General features: G+C 45.7%; 1 protein-coding gene across 1 annotated transcript in view; it reads left to right on the forward strand.

Moving 5' to 3' along the window:
• ADAM12 (ADAM metallopeptidase domain 12) overlaps positions 1-17,802 on the forward strand; it is a 406,064-nt gene that overhangs the window by 325,477 nt on the left and 62,785 nt on the right. The gene's annotated exons all lie outside the window — the stretch shown is intronic.

Consider the following 17,802-nt stretch of genomic DNA (forward strand, 5'->3'; position numbering starts at 1 on the left):
CTGCTTTTAATCTCCAGTATTATCTCGATGTGGTCATTCTCTTACCTCACAGAGTCCCCATGAGAGTGGGAGAGTGGATTAAATGAGATCATATGTCTTTGTAAATTGTAAATCACTCCACAAATATATGGAGGTATTATTATTATTATTTAGCTTACAGGGACCTTGGAACCATTGAAGAGTTAAAGGCTTTTTGTTTTTTCAGAATTCCTGCTCATAGTTGCTGGAAAGCACTTCGAGTGCCGTGTAAGTGCCCGTGGTTTCTGTGTGAGCGGCTCATTCTCAACTGGCCCACACCCGAACCTTCCTCCCAACTTCCTCCCCACTGCCGATTCAGACATGAGTGGCAAATGTTAAAACTGTGATTTAAGTCTCAGCCCCAAATGTGACTTGCAAAGAGATGAATCAGGGACTGCTTTCACGATACGAAACTCTCCCAGAATCGAAAAGAACCATGTATTGCAGACGGTTTAAAGGAAAGAAAGGCATCCCTTAATACCCCTTGTTTATTCTTTATCAAAACATTCCAGAACCCTTACCCTGAAATTTCACCAACTGCCATCGTTGATGAATTGGACCCAAAGGCCTAAAAATACGAGGATGGAGGAGAATTCTTTGAAACATGGGTGTCCTGACTTCAGTTGCGTGTTATGGGAATAGTTGGAGGGGGTGTCCTTACAGGTTGTATCATTAATTACTGCAAGTCTTTGAGTGTGTGTGAGTGTGTTGTATGTCTTTGGATAGTTAACATTAAGGCCTGTCTTGGAAATTACTCCTTGGCAAAAGCAATATCTGGGGATTCGTGTGGGAGTTTGAACTCAGTTGAGTCCATCCATTGATGAGCTTCTTGGAGCATTTGGTCTTCAAGGGGTTGAGGACTAAGTATGCCACATTTATGGGAGTAAGAAAAACATGAATAATTTGAGCACTTTGGGAAAAGAAAATTTACTATAATAGTAAATGTCACTTCCTAGAGTAGAAAAAAAAAGGCAGTATTAACATTCAAAAACTACTCTCAGAGCTCCCTTTTATTTCTTTGCGGAAAATTTTCTGTTACTGTGAGAGTTGGAGTCAAAGAGCCATCTCTTGAGGGGATACAGCTGGATCGGAAACCCACGGTAACTCAGCTCCTGCAACGTGCCACCTGCTTTGATAGATGTTGGGGTTATTTCAGCCACGAACAGGACAGACCCTTTTCTTGCCCTCATGGAACTTGCGTTCTTGTGGGGAAGACAGTCTGGAAAAACAGTAAATCAAAAACTGCAGGTTGGAAGAAATGCTATGAAGGAAGAAAAGGAAGAGGATAGAAAGGAGACACGTGGGCTGGGGGACCCGACATTAATTAGTGGTTTGGGGGAGACCTCTCCGTGGAGATGACGTTTAAGCCAAGACCAACAGGAAGAGAGGGATGGAGAGCCTGCAGAGATGGAAGGACATGGGCTTGGGCAGGGGGGACACCATGAGGAGGGAAAGCATCACCGACGGGAAGCCAGTGTCTGGTGGGGCTGGATCGGAACGGGGTGGGGCTGGAGGGAAGTGGTGCTGATGCCACTGGAGAGAAAGGAGGGGCCGGAACACGCAAAGCCCACGCCGCGGTAGGAACATGGATTCGTCTCCAGGGCAGGGAACCATCATTGGAGGGTTTTAGGCGGGACCGTAACATGATCTGAGTTTTCTTTTAAGAATTCTTCACTTTTAAGAAGATGGCGTAGCATCTGAGCTATTGTAGTTTGCCAAATTAAGGGGTTTACTGTCTGTAAAAAATAGGGGGGAGCTTCTTGTTAAAAAAGAAATGGTATATAAACTCTCATTTTATTTTAGTGTAATTACTAGGCACTTGGAATCCCTTAAGAAGGAACCTGCACTGGCACACCGGGGGGCGGATCACACCACAGCTTCACCCGCTCACCTCAGCGGTCTTGTAGACTTGATGTCAAAGGTTCTCTTCTGTTTAGGATTCCACTTTGCTTTTCCTCTAGTAAGATTCTTTAAGGGCTCTACTTCAACAGCCACAAAAGAGCACTTCCACACTCTATATATCTGAAGAGATATATACAGATCTATATATCTGGTATATCTGAAGGGAGTTGGTGCCATAGTTTTCATGCTGATACTAAGATTCAGAGCTTGGGGCTGTTTGGGTTTTGTTTAATCCAGACTGGCAAACAGCTCTCAAGCAAAGAATGTGCTGCCTGGCTGCCAAGGGACAGTGGAGGGCAGTGCGTTGAGCGCCCTGGAGAATGTGGGCCGAGAAAATAAGCGAATGAGGGTTACTGCTTGCTTGCTCACCAGGGGTGTAGATAATTTACATTCAGCTGAGGTTGGGCATTCAGGAATAACATCTACAAGTAGATCAAATAACCATGTTCAAGGTGAAAGCATTGCCATTCCACTTCCTCCGAAGTGTGGATAATTGGCTCATTCGATTCCGTATAATTCAATTCAGGAAACATTCATTGCATACCTCCCTGCTGCACAGCTGTCTGGACGTGGATCACAGCTGGATGGCCTCCACCCAAGTTCAACCTTCTCTCAGGAAAGCTGAGAGGACACAGGCCCTGCCTCCAACTCAGGAAACAGGGCTGGGTGACCAATTATAGCAAAACCACTCATTTACTCAGCTCGTATTTACTGGGTACCTGTGTGCCAGATTCCAAGGAGCAGAGTGGGGCCATGGACACAAAAGGCAGGAACCTTGATTTCTAGGCCCTTATATTGTGGTAGGGATCCCAGGCAAGTAAACTGGTGATTACAGACTGGAAGCTCAAGGCTGATAGGGGACATTTTGGGGTGCCATGGGGCTCACAACAGGGGCACCTAATCTCATCTATTTACACAGTCCTGGGTATCATAACATCATCTATAAGTACTTAAGTTGTGCCTCTAAAAGATAAGGAGAAAATTTTAAACATCACCATAATAGCATCTCACATTTTTAAAAAAATGACCAATAATTCATTGTGAACAAGGAGCAAAGGTTGGAAGGGGTGTTGGGCAGGGAACATTCTGGAGTAAAGTCCAGTCTGAACCCATCCCGGAAGAATTGCATAGGGTTAGGCAGACCCTCCTCGAGAATTCCTAGCTCATGTTACAGGAAATTTGGATTTATTTTTGAGGAGGCCTCTATCTGAAAATGTGATTCGGGAAACTAAAATCAACTGCACTTTTCAGTGAAAAGTTCCCAAGTTTCAGATGTGGTAGCAATTGATAGAAATTCGATGTATCTGGAAAGGCAATCCCCTTTCAAGAAGCACTTGCTTTCCTGAAAATCGGTGCAGAATATACATAATTAAAACTCACCCCCATTTGAAGGTTGAGGATCTATCTGAGGTCATGAAATACACTTATTATAAAGGGATTTTACGAGCATGGGATTGGAGAAAATCATTTCCTCATATCAGTTCTTCATTTGAAGGTGATTATTTTTTTTTCTCAATGGAAAGTTTAAGGAAGTCTTCACTTCCTTCTTCAAGGTGCAGTAGGGAAAACAATGGAAATCTTTATCCAAGGAGTAAAAAATAAATAAATAAACAAAAACAAAATGAGGCACTCTAGTAACATTAAAACGCTACAGGGCAGAATCAATTTAACTATCCAGCTAGAGTAACTGAGTTGACTACTTACCAACATGGTGATAAGGGGGAAATGAACTGGGAGGAGATATTCCTGACAGCAGTTCAAGAGGACCCCTCGATACAGACCATGTTCTTATTTCTTCTCTGTGGGATTAGATATTGCTCACTGGAAAATGAAGGAGTTTGTCTGCAATTAATGCAGAGTTGGGATAGTAAAAGTCACTGCCCAAGGGCATGGTAGAATGTCCTCTCCTCTTAAGCTGGATGCAAAACAGAGGTCAAGCTAGGGAGACTGGTCCGCATAGCACTGCTCCTTGAATATCCAGTTTGGGGGAAGTGAACAGAGGCAGACTTGACTTTGGCCCTAGAGATTACTGGGGATGTATCTTTCATCAGTCAGTGGTGTGAGGTGGGTGCGGTTATACCCATTTTAAGGATGAGGAGGTGGAGCTCAGAAAGTTAAATGAATTGCTTACGTTTTCAAAACTACCCAAGTGGAAGCCCCAAGACATTAGGCTGAGTCACCAGGAACCAGGCCTCTGATTTTCCACCTTCCTTTTATCTCAAATAAAAATGTGCATCAGCTGTAAACCTCAGGAAGAGGAGAAGGGCATCTATCCTGGGGTATTAGTCAGAGAAAGATGTGCTGGCTTCCCACCGCAGACTTCGAGGGAGCTCCGTGGTCCAGACTGAGGCTGAGACTGGGGCGGCCGTGCCATCCTGCCTCCTGGGGCTCCTTACCATGTGGAGGTCACCTCGGCTGTATTTGCCGTGTTCAGGCTCCAGGCGGGAACTGAAGCCTTCTCAGTACAGAGCTTTGTCCCTGTGTGACTTCTGGGAAGCAGGAAGGCTGGCCCATTTTTAAGCCATTTAGTTCTGCAAATCTCCTTCAACTTAGGTTACAACAGCAGAGAATTATTTCCTGTCATTGCTCGTTAATCCAGCATTTTATTTGTGGTAGAACATGTGTGAAAACATTGCCGCTGAAATTCTGCCAAGCCCTCCCCACTTACATGCACACACACACACATACACACACACACACACACACACACACGGCTTCCTCCTTTCCCCAGGACTTTTGGCACAGAGGCCACAGAGTGAGGTCAAGGGTAAATTCTGGGCCTGTCTGTGATCAGCAGTATTCAGAAGGACCCACTTTAAGCTCTACTAGGTCAGGAATTTTGTCTGTTTTGTTCATTGCTGGAGCCCCAGCACCTGGAACGTATAGTAGATTTCAGTAAATTCTTCTTGACTGAAAGGATGGATGGGTGGACGGATGGATGGATGGATGGATGGATGGATGGATGGATGGATGGATGAATGGATGGGAGGGTGGGTGGGTGGATGGATGGATGGGTGGACGGACGGACGGACAGATGGATGGATGGATGGATGGATGGATGAATGGATGGGAGGGAGGGTGGGTGGATGGATGGATGGATGGATGGGTGGACAGATGGATGGATGGATGGATGGATGGATGGGAGGGTGGGTGGGTGGATGGATGGATGGATGGATGGATGGATGGGAGGGTGGGTGGGTGGATGGATGGATGGATGAATGGATGGGCGGCTGGGTGGATGGACAGATGGATGGTGATTCCAGCACAATCAGATGTGTGCAGAGTGAAGCCACATTTCACCTTTCATGTATTGGCTAAACTTCTAAGGAGAAGATTCTGAGACCATTGTCTTTTATACTGTAGCATTTGCTGCAGCATTTTCATTTATTGTATATTCCACATCATCTACAATGGAGTTATGATAACTCACAAGAACAGAAACAATACAATAAAGAGAAAAACGAAAGCAAAATAAAAAAGAATAAGGACTGAGAAACCCCAGGTAAATAGGAGGCTGAGTCCATTGTTTTTTGTTTTTCTTTAACTCCATGGAGACCAGGGAGCAATTTACTTGCAAAAGGTGGACTTCTTCCGTAAGTGGCTTCTCCGGCAAGCCTGTGCTTAATTTAGCTAAAGTAGGAGGTGGGAAGTTAAAAATATAAAAACTGAAAGTAGTTGTAAGAATAAGACCCTGTAGACCTCACAGATTACTCTCCAGTTTACAAAGAGCTTTCACATCTCCTTTCTCATGTAACTGTCACAGTTCTAAGAGGAAAGGGCAGATACAATCGCCTCCATCATACAGATGAGAAAACTGAGGATCAGAAAGGCCAGAGTCCCCATGGTTGGTCAGGGCCAGACTCAAGATGATCAGCCCACAGCCTCTGGCCTATTCCCTGGCCCCTGTGAGCAAAGGAACCTTCGGTTCCCAATCCCCTGGGGCAGCGTTGGGGGGGGGGGGGGGAACGGGGACATGGGTGCCAGTCTTCACAGCTCTTGAGCTTCAGGCTGCCCTGATGGCCAGCCCAGCATCAGGAGCTCAGTGAGGTAAGAACAGGGCCAAAAAGACTTCAGCCCTCGTTGGGTGGCTTGGAAGTATCTACCATGACCACTTTTCCTATCCTGTTTGATTAAAAGTGTTGCAGACTTGCAGAGTCAGCAGATGCAACGGGCATGCTCTATACAGGTCTGTCTCCTGGGGCAGGAGGAGAGGGCGGAGCAATCTCGCTGTGTAAACTGCCCTCTGTTAACCCCTGTATCTGTTTATGTCTGCCGGAACGTCACCCCCGACGAGCCCCGCGCAGAGACAGCGGCCTCTTCCTGTGATGAAGCTGAGGAGCCAGTCTGAGACACTGCCTCGGATGGGCTGGGCTCCTCTAGTGGGGTGCTGGTGCCCTGCCCTGAGTCCCCTGCCTTTAGGGACTGGGCTCGGGAGGAAACAGCCGTCAGAGCACAGAAGCGAAAGGTCTACTTTCTGATAACGCCCAGAGGCCGCCTGTGCACTTCTCAACCGACCAGGGCCTCGCTGGTCTCCTTCTTTATTAAAAATTCTGAGAAATTACATTTACACTTTAATTGGTTTCCGGGGAGGAGGAGCCGAGGTCAAAGTTCACGTGTTAAAGACATGAATTATAACGTGCCACAGATGGCTCCATTCTGGGCCCCAGGTGTTTGCTATTAGCAATGGAACTGTCCTCTAAGGACTTTTTGATCATTCGCTCCTGGCCCGGTGGTTTGCCTCGCCGTCTGCGGCCCATCTGGCAGCCCACGGGGTCAAGCGTTTGGTCCTAATGCAGTCACTTTCCATTCCTGTGTGCTCCGCCGGGGTTCCGTTCTGTGGAGTGAGCCCGCGTGTTCAGGGTCACGCCGGGCACCCTTGGCCAGGCGGAGTGGGACTCGGGTCCACATCCACCTCCCAGCATGCCCGGGAAAGTCCTCCGGCCGAGCCCGTGCTGTCCTGGCGGGCGGCGGTTCCCTCTGCCCGCAGCTTGTTGAGACCCGCGTGGGCTCACAACCTCCCTCAGGTGTGTGCGTGGCCGCAGGTGTGCTCCATAAATCCCGGCTTCCGGCCGCCATTTCTCCTGGCCTCAAAGCCGTTCAGGGAGGTGCCCGACGGTGCCCTCCGAGTAGCCGGCAGGACCGTGAGCCTCACTGTTACCTGCACCCGACTCCAGGGAGCCAGAGATTCCTGGGCCACTGCCCTCTTCTTCCTGAATATGCTGATGCTGGTTCCGGGCCATTTGCGCCCCGTCACACCTGAGGCCGCCGGAGGCCTCCTGACTGCCCTTGAGGCAGCATGGCTGCAGAGGGAAAACGCAGGCCTTCAGGTCAGGAAGCTGGGTTTTCAGTCCCGACCCTGGAACCAGAGGACTGTGGCAAGGTGTCTAACTGCTCTGTGCCTCAGTGTCCTCATCTGTAAAATAGGAATGATATAATCTGACTCACCGGGCAGTCGGTGAGTGAGGATGCCCACCAGGCTTCTGGTCCACAGCAGGCCCTTGCTCAAGAATGGTAAGTGCTATTAATATTTTTACTCATTATCCTGGACGTGCAGGACGAGATGAAGTCAAAATCCCCTGAAACGGGGTGACCTTGGGCTGCACCTCAGTCCTGCCAGGCTGCTGACGACCAGGCCAGTTGCCACGGGTGCAGACACCACTGCCTGCCCCAACAGGACGTGCCTCTGGGTCACTCCTAAATTATGAGCATGGTGACTACAAGCTTTTATTCCAGGGCATAATTGTGAAAAACCTAACGGTTTTTCTCAAGGTGGCCCGAGAACTTTGGGGTTGACCCTCGGCCGAGCAAATCTATCCCAACCAAGACTTCTTGCACCCATTGGTGTCCGTGGGCCCTGCGTTCCCCTAGGAAGAGAAGATGGTGACAGTGTGAGTCTTGTGCTCCTGGAGGATCTAGGAATGCGTAGAACTTGGCCCTGAACTGTGTGTTATTGTTTGTTTTTGGAAAAGCTCTTCAGGCTGGTTGCAGATTTAGTGATGAAGAGTCAGTAGGTTGCACTGTCAGAGAACGGAGGGCAGGTCTGCTCTGTCTGTGGCCACATTTCCCTCCGAGCCCCCGCCTAGCAGCTTGGCTGTGGAGGAAGAGGTCAGAAGAATACGTGCAGGGTGCTCATGTCACTAGAGCTTTGGGAGAGTCCTTTGGAAAAAGTTCCAATGACTCAGAACCACCACAGCCAGCGGCATGGCGGGTAACAGTCATGTAAACAGTGTCTTTGTTTGTGTTGGTTGGTGGTTTGGTCGGTTGTTTATGCTTCCTAAGCCCATGTTCTGGTTGAGCTAGAGATGGCTCGGCCCTTCCAGAATGAGCAGTCTTTAACACCACACATGTATTAAATTGAGGGATCCTATTTAACTGCTTGATGGTTCCTTTGCCTCCTGAATCACCCTTCTCTCGAGTTGACCTGTACTTGTGGTTTTACAGTTTAAAGATTGCTACATTTTGGCTACAATTGTAATAAATTCTGCACCGTATTGGAAAATGTTTCTAAGCCCTAGAACGTACAAGGCACTGGCAAATCCTAATTTGAAATAGCCAAAACAGCACCTCTAAATAAGGAAGAGATACACATCTTTTTCAGGCAAATATTGGCAGCTAGCATCTTTGAAGTTAACCAAAGACTTTCCCGCTTGTGTTTGAAGCTCATTTGTTCTCTCCCTCAGCGTGCAAGGTCGTTATTATTCCCGGCCTGCAGGTGTGAAAACTGAGGCTTGGTTTTAAAACTGAGCTTTAGTTTTGCTAGATGGGGTGCTCAGACTTAGTCTCCAATTTCGATTCTTCTCCAGCTGCTCTGTGCCATGTGCCCAGATGGACCGTAGCCTCCCAGATCTGCTGCCTCTGTCACTTCCACTGTCAGGAGAAAATAAAACTCCATCTCGGTCTGCAAGAAGAAATCAGGGGGAGGCGGAATGTCAGCAACATATTTCCCCAAACCAGTTATCCCTTTACCATCTAATCATTTACCAGCTGTAGAAGATGTGAGGTGTTTTTTTTTTTTTGGTTTTTTTCAATCGATCTAAACAGAGAAATCTGGATGGCTTCCCATCCCTGGTTTCCTGCAACGTTGGCTTTTCCTGTCACACGGTTATGTCAGCTCCAAGCTGTTCTCAGCAGCTGCCCAGACTGTTCCATCCTCCTTCCTCCGGTCACTTGCCTTTCTTCGCTGCAATCTGCATGCGGACTGTTGTCCCCCGACCCCCGCCCACCAGAGCTTGGAGCTGAGAAACCTGGATTCTTTGGGACCCAGCACACATTTATTAATGAGGGAGGGCAGTCCAAGGAAACATCAAGAACAGTGTGACCTGCAACCCCGGTGAATCCAGCCTGCTTGCAGCTGCTTTTCCTAACTGCCTAATTGCCAACAAGAAAAGATAATTCCCGGAGAGCTTTTGCAAGGCAGATAACTCCCGACTTCCACTGTCAAGACTGATAAATGGGCTTAGTATGATTCACCCCCAAGAATACAGCCGTGAGATGCACAATAAGCTCCTACAAGAAAAGAATTTTCTGACTGCAGATTTGTCAAAGTAAAAGTAGCCCCTAATAATGTTTTACTTGGCAACTTGGTGACGGGCTGAAATATTAAGCTGTGACTGCATTTACGGTGGGAAGCCATAAGTGGCATTCCTCTTTTGAAAAGTGGGTTGTGTGTGTGTGTGTGTGTTTTCCAAAATCACCTGGTTGTCTATTTCATCGGCTTTTTATTTCTAACCTTGCATTCAGCATGGTAAACTTGCCCCCAGGTGTCCTTGGTTGGTAAATATTAGGAAGAAAGGCAGATGTGTCTAACTAAAGAGGTCACATCTGAACAGGAGCCAGGCACCCTGGCAAGGTGTCTGCAAGAAATTCTCTGCCCATGAGCTGGAAGCAGCACTTTTTTCTGGGTCCTAGGTATAATCATTTTAAAGCATTCTTGTTGCCAAGGGAAAGTATCATGCAAAGGGGGTTCTTTTCTGAATAATTCTCGAATTTTATTGCTTTGCACCAGCCTGTCACTGCTATATGTCAATTCAATTAGCTGCTGTCCTGGCATATTTGGGATAATTTATGAAAAGTATTAAAAAGCATGCTGTGATGAGTTTGCCGAAAGCTGTAGAAGAAGCTGAGGCTTGTCTTTTTAAACTACCGACAATGGGCTACACGTGATCTTCAATGTCATGAGCAACTATAGGGCCCAATTCCATGTTCTTTTCGTTAACAGTCCAGGGAATAAAGCTATGAAATAAGAAAGGGACAAAATAAGCCAAAGGAAGGCAGAACTATCATACTTTGGAGTTTGAAACAAGTGGAAGGAACTTCAGAACAGAAACATCTTTCTGTTCACAGTCAGAACCTTTGCTAGTACCTTACTTAGTATAGAGTGCGATGATTAATCAGTTAACCCGCTCTAACACTTAAAGATATTTGGAATATTCATTTGTGATTTGAATTTGGCTTTAAGAGACAGATTCTCATGGAATTTCTAGCACATGCGTACAATCACATGAGGTTTCAAAACGCTGTACCTCGAGCTTTTCTTAGAAAATGGAACCACAGGGGAAAATAGAACTATTTCTAGTTTAAGTGCAAGAAAGTTGACCTATCATGCACCTAGTTTGCATTTCTTATTGTTCACACAAATTGGTGTGGATTTGTCCATATATGATCTTTACAACATTTGAATTTTAAACTGAGGTCAGTTGTTCCCAAGCGTTAATTTTGATAATTTGATAAATCACCTGGACCATCAACTGATGAATAAATTGTGGTGTAGTCTTACTTACAAGGGAAAATTAGTCATTGAAATAAATGAAGTACTAATAGTGCCACAACGTGGATGAACCTTCATGCTGAGTGAAAGAAGCCAGACATAGAAGGTCACATATTGGATGATTCCATTTATATGAAATGTCTGGACTAGGCAGATCCAGAGAGACAGAAAGCAGATTAGTGGTTGACAGGGACTCGGGGGGAGAGGGGATGAGGAGTGACTGCTTCATGGGGTGAGGGTTGTTTTGGGGGCTCAGGAAAAGGTTCTGGAATTAGTGGTGATGGTTGCATAACACTGTGAATGTACTGAAAGCCGAGGGATTATATATTTTTAAGTGATGAATTTGTTATGTGAATTTTACCTCAATTTTAAATGAAATCACCTGGAGAGCTTGTTAAAACAGTTGCTGGACCCCACCCCCGATTTTTTCTCAGGCGGCAGGTCCGTATGGGGTCTGAACGTTTGCATTTCTGGTAGGTTGCCGGGTGATGCTGAAGCTGGGACCACACTTTGAGGGGCTCTGATCCAGGCAGGTGGTTTGAGTGATGAAAGGATTCCTCCTTCGTATGTAAATCAGCACATCAAGGCTGTATTGATCACTGTCCATGTTTCAAGAGTTTACTGCAGGTGATCCAGGGCTGAAATGATATCTGTAGTGAAGAACATAAATTTTTTAAATCACTGAACTTGGGATCAGATCTAGTCTCTGCCATCCCCTACCTGAGAACTCTTAAACAAGTCCCTTCACCTCATTTGCAAAATGGGAATAACGATATCTATCTCACTGTGTTGTTTTAAAATGTACATTTAAAAAAGAAAGTATAAAGAAGAAGAAAATATTACTATGAAAAAGTACCCATCATATCATCTAGCTTAAAGCAGGCTCTCAAATAGTTATTCCAAAAAAATATGTAGAGTATATATCAATTCAACATAATTATATATGTTTATATGTTTTATATAATTTCTATATGTGAATAAATATGCATGATGCATTTATGTATGTGAATGTATTGTATTTCTAATATTTTATTTATATGGATGGAGAGGCAGTGTGGGCAGTAGGTGTGTCCAATTGTTCCCTTGGCCAAGGTCCAGCAAGGGGAGAGTGGGAAGGGCCGGGGCCATATTTTAATCATCATAGGATCCTCCTCAGAGCTTTAAATATAATAATTACTTCTCCAGTGAGTGAGTGGATGAATGAAGGAGTAGTGAACATACTATCCCAAAAGTTTCATTCTGCTATCATCAAAGCTCAGAAGCAGAGTTGGTATCTGGGAAGCAGGGTGATGAGCAAGCATATCCCTGGAGGCATTCTTTTGTGCGGGCAAATTGGAGAAATAGCAGTCTGAATAACCATTGTGCTGATAGATCCTGTCTGTGGATCCTGACACTGTGCTGGGGAGTGGATTCCATGTCGTGTTCAAGGTCCACTGGCCCATTTTTCATGCAAACCAGTGAACTGCTCATTGAGTCCTTGAGCCAACAGTTAGTGACATCTCTTGTGCACTAGGCACTGTGCAACCAGTGACCACTTAGACGTATTGTAAAAGGTGTTTAAATATGTGTAAATTAGGATTCTATTGTAATTACAGGACTCTGATATTTGGTATCATAAAATTCCCTTATCTCTTGAGATTTGAAATCATTTTATTTATTTTTAATTGAAACATAGTTGATTTACAATGTTGTGTTAATTCCTGCTGTACAGCAAAGTGATTGTTACACATATTCATACATTCTTTTTTATATTCTTTCCCATTCTGGTTTATCACAGGATATTGACTATAGTTCCCTGTGCTAATACAGAAGGACCTTGTTGTTTATCCATTCTCTATCTAATAGTTTGCATCTGCTAACCCCAAGCTCCCACTCCATCCCTCCCCCACCTCCCCTTCCCCTTGGCAACTACAAGTCTGTTCTGTTTGTGAGTCTGTTTCTGTTTCATAGATAAGTTCATCTGTGTCATATTAGATTCCACGTATAAGTGATATCACATGGTATTTGTCTTTCTGACTTACTTCACTTAGTATGGTAACCTCTAGGTCCATTCATGTTGCTGCAAATGGCATTATTTCATTTTTATGGCTGAGTAGTATTCCATTGTGTATATGTACCACATCTTTATTCATTCATCTGTTGATGGACATTTAGGTTGTTTCCAGGTCCTGGCTATTGTGAATAGTGCTGCTGTGACCATAGGGCTGCAAGTATCTTTTTGAATTATAGTTTTGTCTGGATATATGCCCAGGGGTGGGATTGTTTGATCCTATGGCAACTCTGTTTTTAGTTTTTTTGAGAAACCTCCATATTGTTCTCCATAGTAGCTACACCAGCTAACATTCCCACCAACAGTGTAGGAGGGTTCCTTTTCTCCACACCCTCTCCAGCATGTGTTATTTGTAGACTTTTTAATGTTGGCCATTCTGACTGGCGTGAGGTGGTATCTCAGTGTAGTTCTGATTTGCATGAAATCATTTTAGATCACTGAATTCTGTTCACTGAGGGAAGGCCATCGGGTTAGATATAGTTTTGGGCTTCCCTGGTGGCACAGTGGTTGAGAGTCCGCCTGCTGATGCAGGGGACGCGGATTCGTGCCCCGGTCCGGGAAGATCCCACATGCCGCAGAGCAGCTGGGCCCATGAGCCATGGCCGCTGAGCCTGCGCGTCCGGAGCCTGTGCTCTGCAACGGGAGAGGCCGCAGTGGTGAGAGGCCCGCGTACAGAAAAAAAAAAAAACTAGTTTGCTTAAAAAAAAAAAAAAAAAGTGTGGGGGAATAAGAGTTTGAAATTCTTATGAAGAGTACCTTCACCATTATCAGTGCTTGGTCCGTGCAGGGCAAAGCTCCCCTCCCCCATTTAATGATGCTCCATGGTAGTCTTTTGCCCTCAGCCTGACCTCTAAGGGCTTAGGGGTCTTCTCCGGGGAGGGGTCGCCCCTCTGGGTGTGTGTTACTGACAGAAGAGCCTGCTGCTTTCTGCTGAACAAAGTTCTCTAGGCCGGTCACGCCTGCCCACGTGCCTTTGCACAGGCTCCTCCCTCTTTCTGGAATGTTCTTCCTCCTGATGTTTTTCCACCTTGTTCCCTCACATCCTTGTGGTGAGAGCCCCAAATGCCTTCCCCTCCGTGAGGTCTTCCCTGACCACCCTCCCTAAGAGGTCAGCACCTCGCACATCCTCTCCCCCTGGCCTGTCTTATCTTTCTCTTCAATGCTCATTCCTTTCTAATAGGTAATTGATTCCCTTATCTTCTGTATTATTTGTCTGCCCCACTAGATGCAAGCTCCACCAAGGCCGGGATTTGTGTATGTTTTATTCATTCCATCTCCCCAAAGCCTAGAACAATGCCTGGAATATAGTAGGTATTGAATAAATATTTGCAGAATAATTGAATGATGAGTGATAGGTTTCTCTGCTTTTCTTCCTCTAAAGCCTGACTTTCTCTAAATGCCCAAATAGGGCTCAGGAATATTCTATCAGAGAGAAATAAGTCACCTGTTCTCCATGATGAGAAATCATGGGAGGATGAAGGCAGTCAAGATACTCTGCAGGTACAAAATGCTCCTTGGACACATTGCCATTGGTCAGCAAGAGAGGTCGTGGAGGATGGCAGAGGCGTTTCTCCATCCTCACGTAGACGTGGGAATGTGGACTGGTCCAGTCCACGGACAGGGCAGGAAGGTGTGGGGAAGGGTCGCTGGCCTTCCCAAGGGGCCTCCCTGGGGTCACTCTGAGCGAGCCCGATTGGAGGGAAAGAGGACCTATTCACATGTGCTTCTGGCGCAGGAGCTGTGAGCCATGGCCGGCAGCTGCTGGAGGTTTTAATTATACTGACTTTGAAGGCAGGTGTCCTGCTGGTGAAATCGGGTTACACGCTGCGCGGCCCGGCTCTGTGTTGTGAGTGATGGTGAGCCAGGATCAGTTTCAGTGTCGGTGAACTCACCCACACCTCGTTCGGCATCTGAGGAGAACATTGCTGCTTTGTTGTTACAGCAGAGGCACCTCGAGGAATTAGCGCCTGGACGCTGTTCCTCGGAGCAAGGCTGGAAAGCTGTGAATTGGGTGGATGTTATTCCATCGTGATTCTAAATGAGAGAGAACTTTAAAAGCACCTGGGGTTTGTCCTTCAACAGAATAGGAAAAAACTAAGAGAACTAGAAATGTATTATTACGCAGATAACTCGACTTCTGTCTGACCACATCCAGCACAGACACGAAAAGAGTCGTTTTTTTGCTAACAGTTGATCTGTTCTCCTCTCCCAAATACTCTGAATTTTAAATCCTGGACTTAAACTGATCTCTTTCATCTTGTTTCTATCCCTGTTTTTTGTTTGTTTGTTTGTTTTTTGTTTTTTGTTTTTTTTGCGGTACGCGGGCCTCTCACTGTTGTGGCCTCTCCCGTTGTGGAGCACAGGCTCCAGACACGCAGGCCCAGCGGCCATGGCTCACGGGCCCAGCCGCTCCGTGGCATGTGGGATCTTCCCGGACCGGGGCACGAACCCGTGTCTCCTGCATCGGCAGGCGGACTCTCAATCACTGCGCCACCAGGGAAGCCCATCTATCCCCCCCCCTTTTTTTTTAATGTCAGTCCCCCACAAAATCCAAAATGTATTTGTTTTGAAAGACAGTGAAATGGGAGGGCTCGTCGGAGCTGTTCCTGGAGCTGGTTTCAGCCCTCTAATCCCCGGGCACTCGTGGGCATCTTCTCACTTGGGAAGCAGGGTGATTGATACCCCTCTTTCACTGGGCTTCTGTTAATCTTGCTATAAACTGCTGTTAATCCTGCTTATAAACCATTCCCGAGGCTTACAATTTATCCTTGTGTCTTTCCTAATTAACTTTAGCATTTTCTAGAAACCAGTGCCCTGCCAGAATGAACTGGTCAGAGTTCATCACAGCACCTGGTTAGGTATCACTGAGTGATAATGAGGTTTAGTCTCCTGGGTCAGGCCTTGAGATAGAGACGTCCTGGGAAATGCTTACACTGGAGAAGATTGCATTTCTTCCACTGCAAAGAGAAGTACTGCTCTCAATTCCCTGTGCGATGTACTGTCATCTTTTCAACACAAAGCTCTTCTAAATGGACAAAATTACACTTTTTCTCGTGGCTCATCATCTGAAGCTATTCAGTATCACTTTTGATACCAGGAACAATCAATCTGTCTGCCCAGGAAAGTTATAAAGATTTCGAAAGGAACTTTGTTACAGCCCTACAGCCAAGTCCTGGTGTATTTTCTTTGTATCCAAGAGCAAGACTTGCATGTATAAATTTACTTGTAGATTAGAATTATACTTCAGAGTTAATAACCTGAGGTTGATAGAAAACACCTGGGGAGATAGTGCAGTGTTACCAGTTTGGCCCTGGAACTCATGATCTTGAAGTGTTGCCAGACTCAATCATTGAATGGTGGCTAGTCTGCGGTCTTCAGGGAAACCTAGCAGCACACATTGGTTTGGCCAATTGATTGGGATCCAATTATAATGTCATCCTGTCTTCATGGGAGAGGGTGCTTGGGCTTGCTGGTCAGCAAGTCCTGCTTCCTCACCAAGTAATAAAACCTGGCTTTCTGGTGTGCTTAGCCCTTATGATAATCGCTGCCTAAGACCTGGGAAAGCACATTCGTAAAAGAGTCAGATGCTTTATGTACGTTAGGGACCACTAGCTGCTCTGGGAAACAGACCCCTAATTCACAAGGGCTTACCATCATAGAGATGTGTTTCCCTTGCATGTGACGCCGTGGAGCTCTGTGCTGTCAGTGAGTCAGGACAAGGTGCTGTGTCTGGCTTGTCCCCCTCCTAGGACTTTGGACTGGTCTGAGCACAGCTGGCAGCAGGGGAGAGGAAGGAACAGCTACTTAACTACCTTCGGCCAGAAGTGACACATGTCATTTCCCCTCTGCTAATTCCATCACCAAGAATTATCACACAGCCCACCCAGGAGCAAGGCGGGTGGCACAGCCCCTCCGGACCATGGAAGGGGGAGCACGAGCTCTGTAGGGAAGTTGGCCAACTTGGCCACATCCCTATGTAGCCCTGGTTTTTCGAGGCAAGGGCAGGACCTGCACTTCTGACCACCTCCATTCTCTTAGAGCTGTGCCTGGGGAGACAGTGGTTTGCCCTTTATAGGCCCAAACCAGTATCAGCCGGCCCTGACCCACCATGGGGATTGTGTCTGTGAAGCCGTGGAGTTGATAAGCTCAGTCATTTGTACCTTCCCCCTCCCTTGGGATAATGATTGCTTTTATTATTTTTTTTAACTGAAGTATAGTTGATTTACAATGTTATGTTAGTTTTTCTAGTGTACAGCACAGTGATTCAGTTATATATACTTTTTCAGATTCTTTTCACTTACAGGTTATTATAAGATATTGAATATAGTTCCCTGTGCCCTACAGTAGGTCCTTGTTGTTTATCTAGTTTATATATAGTAATTTGTATCTGCTAATCCCAAACTCCTACTTTATCTCCCCCTGCCTTTCCCCTTTGGTAACCATAAATCTGTTTTCTGAGTCTGAGTCTGTTTCGTTTTGTAACTAAGTTCATTTATATCATTTTTTAGATTCCAAGTATAAGTGATATCAGATGATATTTGTCTGTCTGACTTACTTCACTTAGTATGATAATCTCTAGGTCCATCCATGTTGCTGCAGATGGCATTATTCTTTTTTATGGCTGAGTACTATTCCATTGTATATGTCAATATATATGTACCACATCTTCTTTATCCACTCATCTGTCGATGGACACTTAGGTTGCTTCCATGTCTTGGCTATTGTAAATAGTGCTACTATGAAAATTGGGGTGCACATATATTTTTGAATTAGTTTTCATCTTTTCTGGATATATGCCCAGGATTGGGATTGCAGGATCATAAGGTAGCTCTATTTTTAGTTTTTTGAGGAATCTCCATACTGCTTTCCATAGTGGCTGTACCAGCTTACATTTCCACCAACAGTGTAGGAGGATTCCCTTTTCTCCACACCCTCTCCAGCATTTATTATTTTTAGACTTTTTGATGATGGCCTTTCTGATCAATGAAGTTAGAGCACTCCCTCACACCATACACAAAAAAAAAAACCCTCAAAATGTCTTAAAGACTTAAATGTACTTTTTTCA

Source organism: Mesoplodon densirostris, chromosome 1 (genome assembly GCF_025265405.1).
Source record: "Mesoplodon densirostris isolate mMesDen1 chromosome 1, mMesDen1 primary haplotype, whole genome shotgun sequence".
Classification (NCBI taxonomy): domain Eukaryota; kingdom Metazoa; phylum Chordata; class Mammalia; order Artiodactyla; family Ziphiidae; genus Mesoplodon; species Mesoplodon densirostris.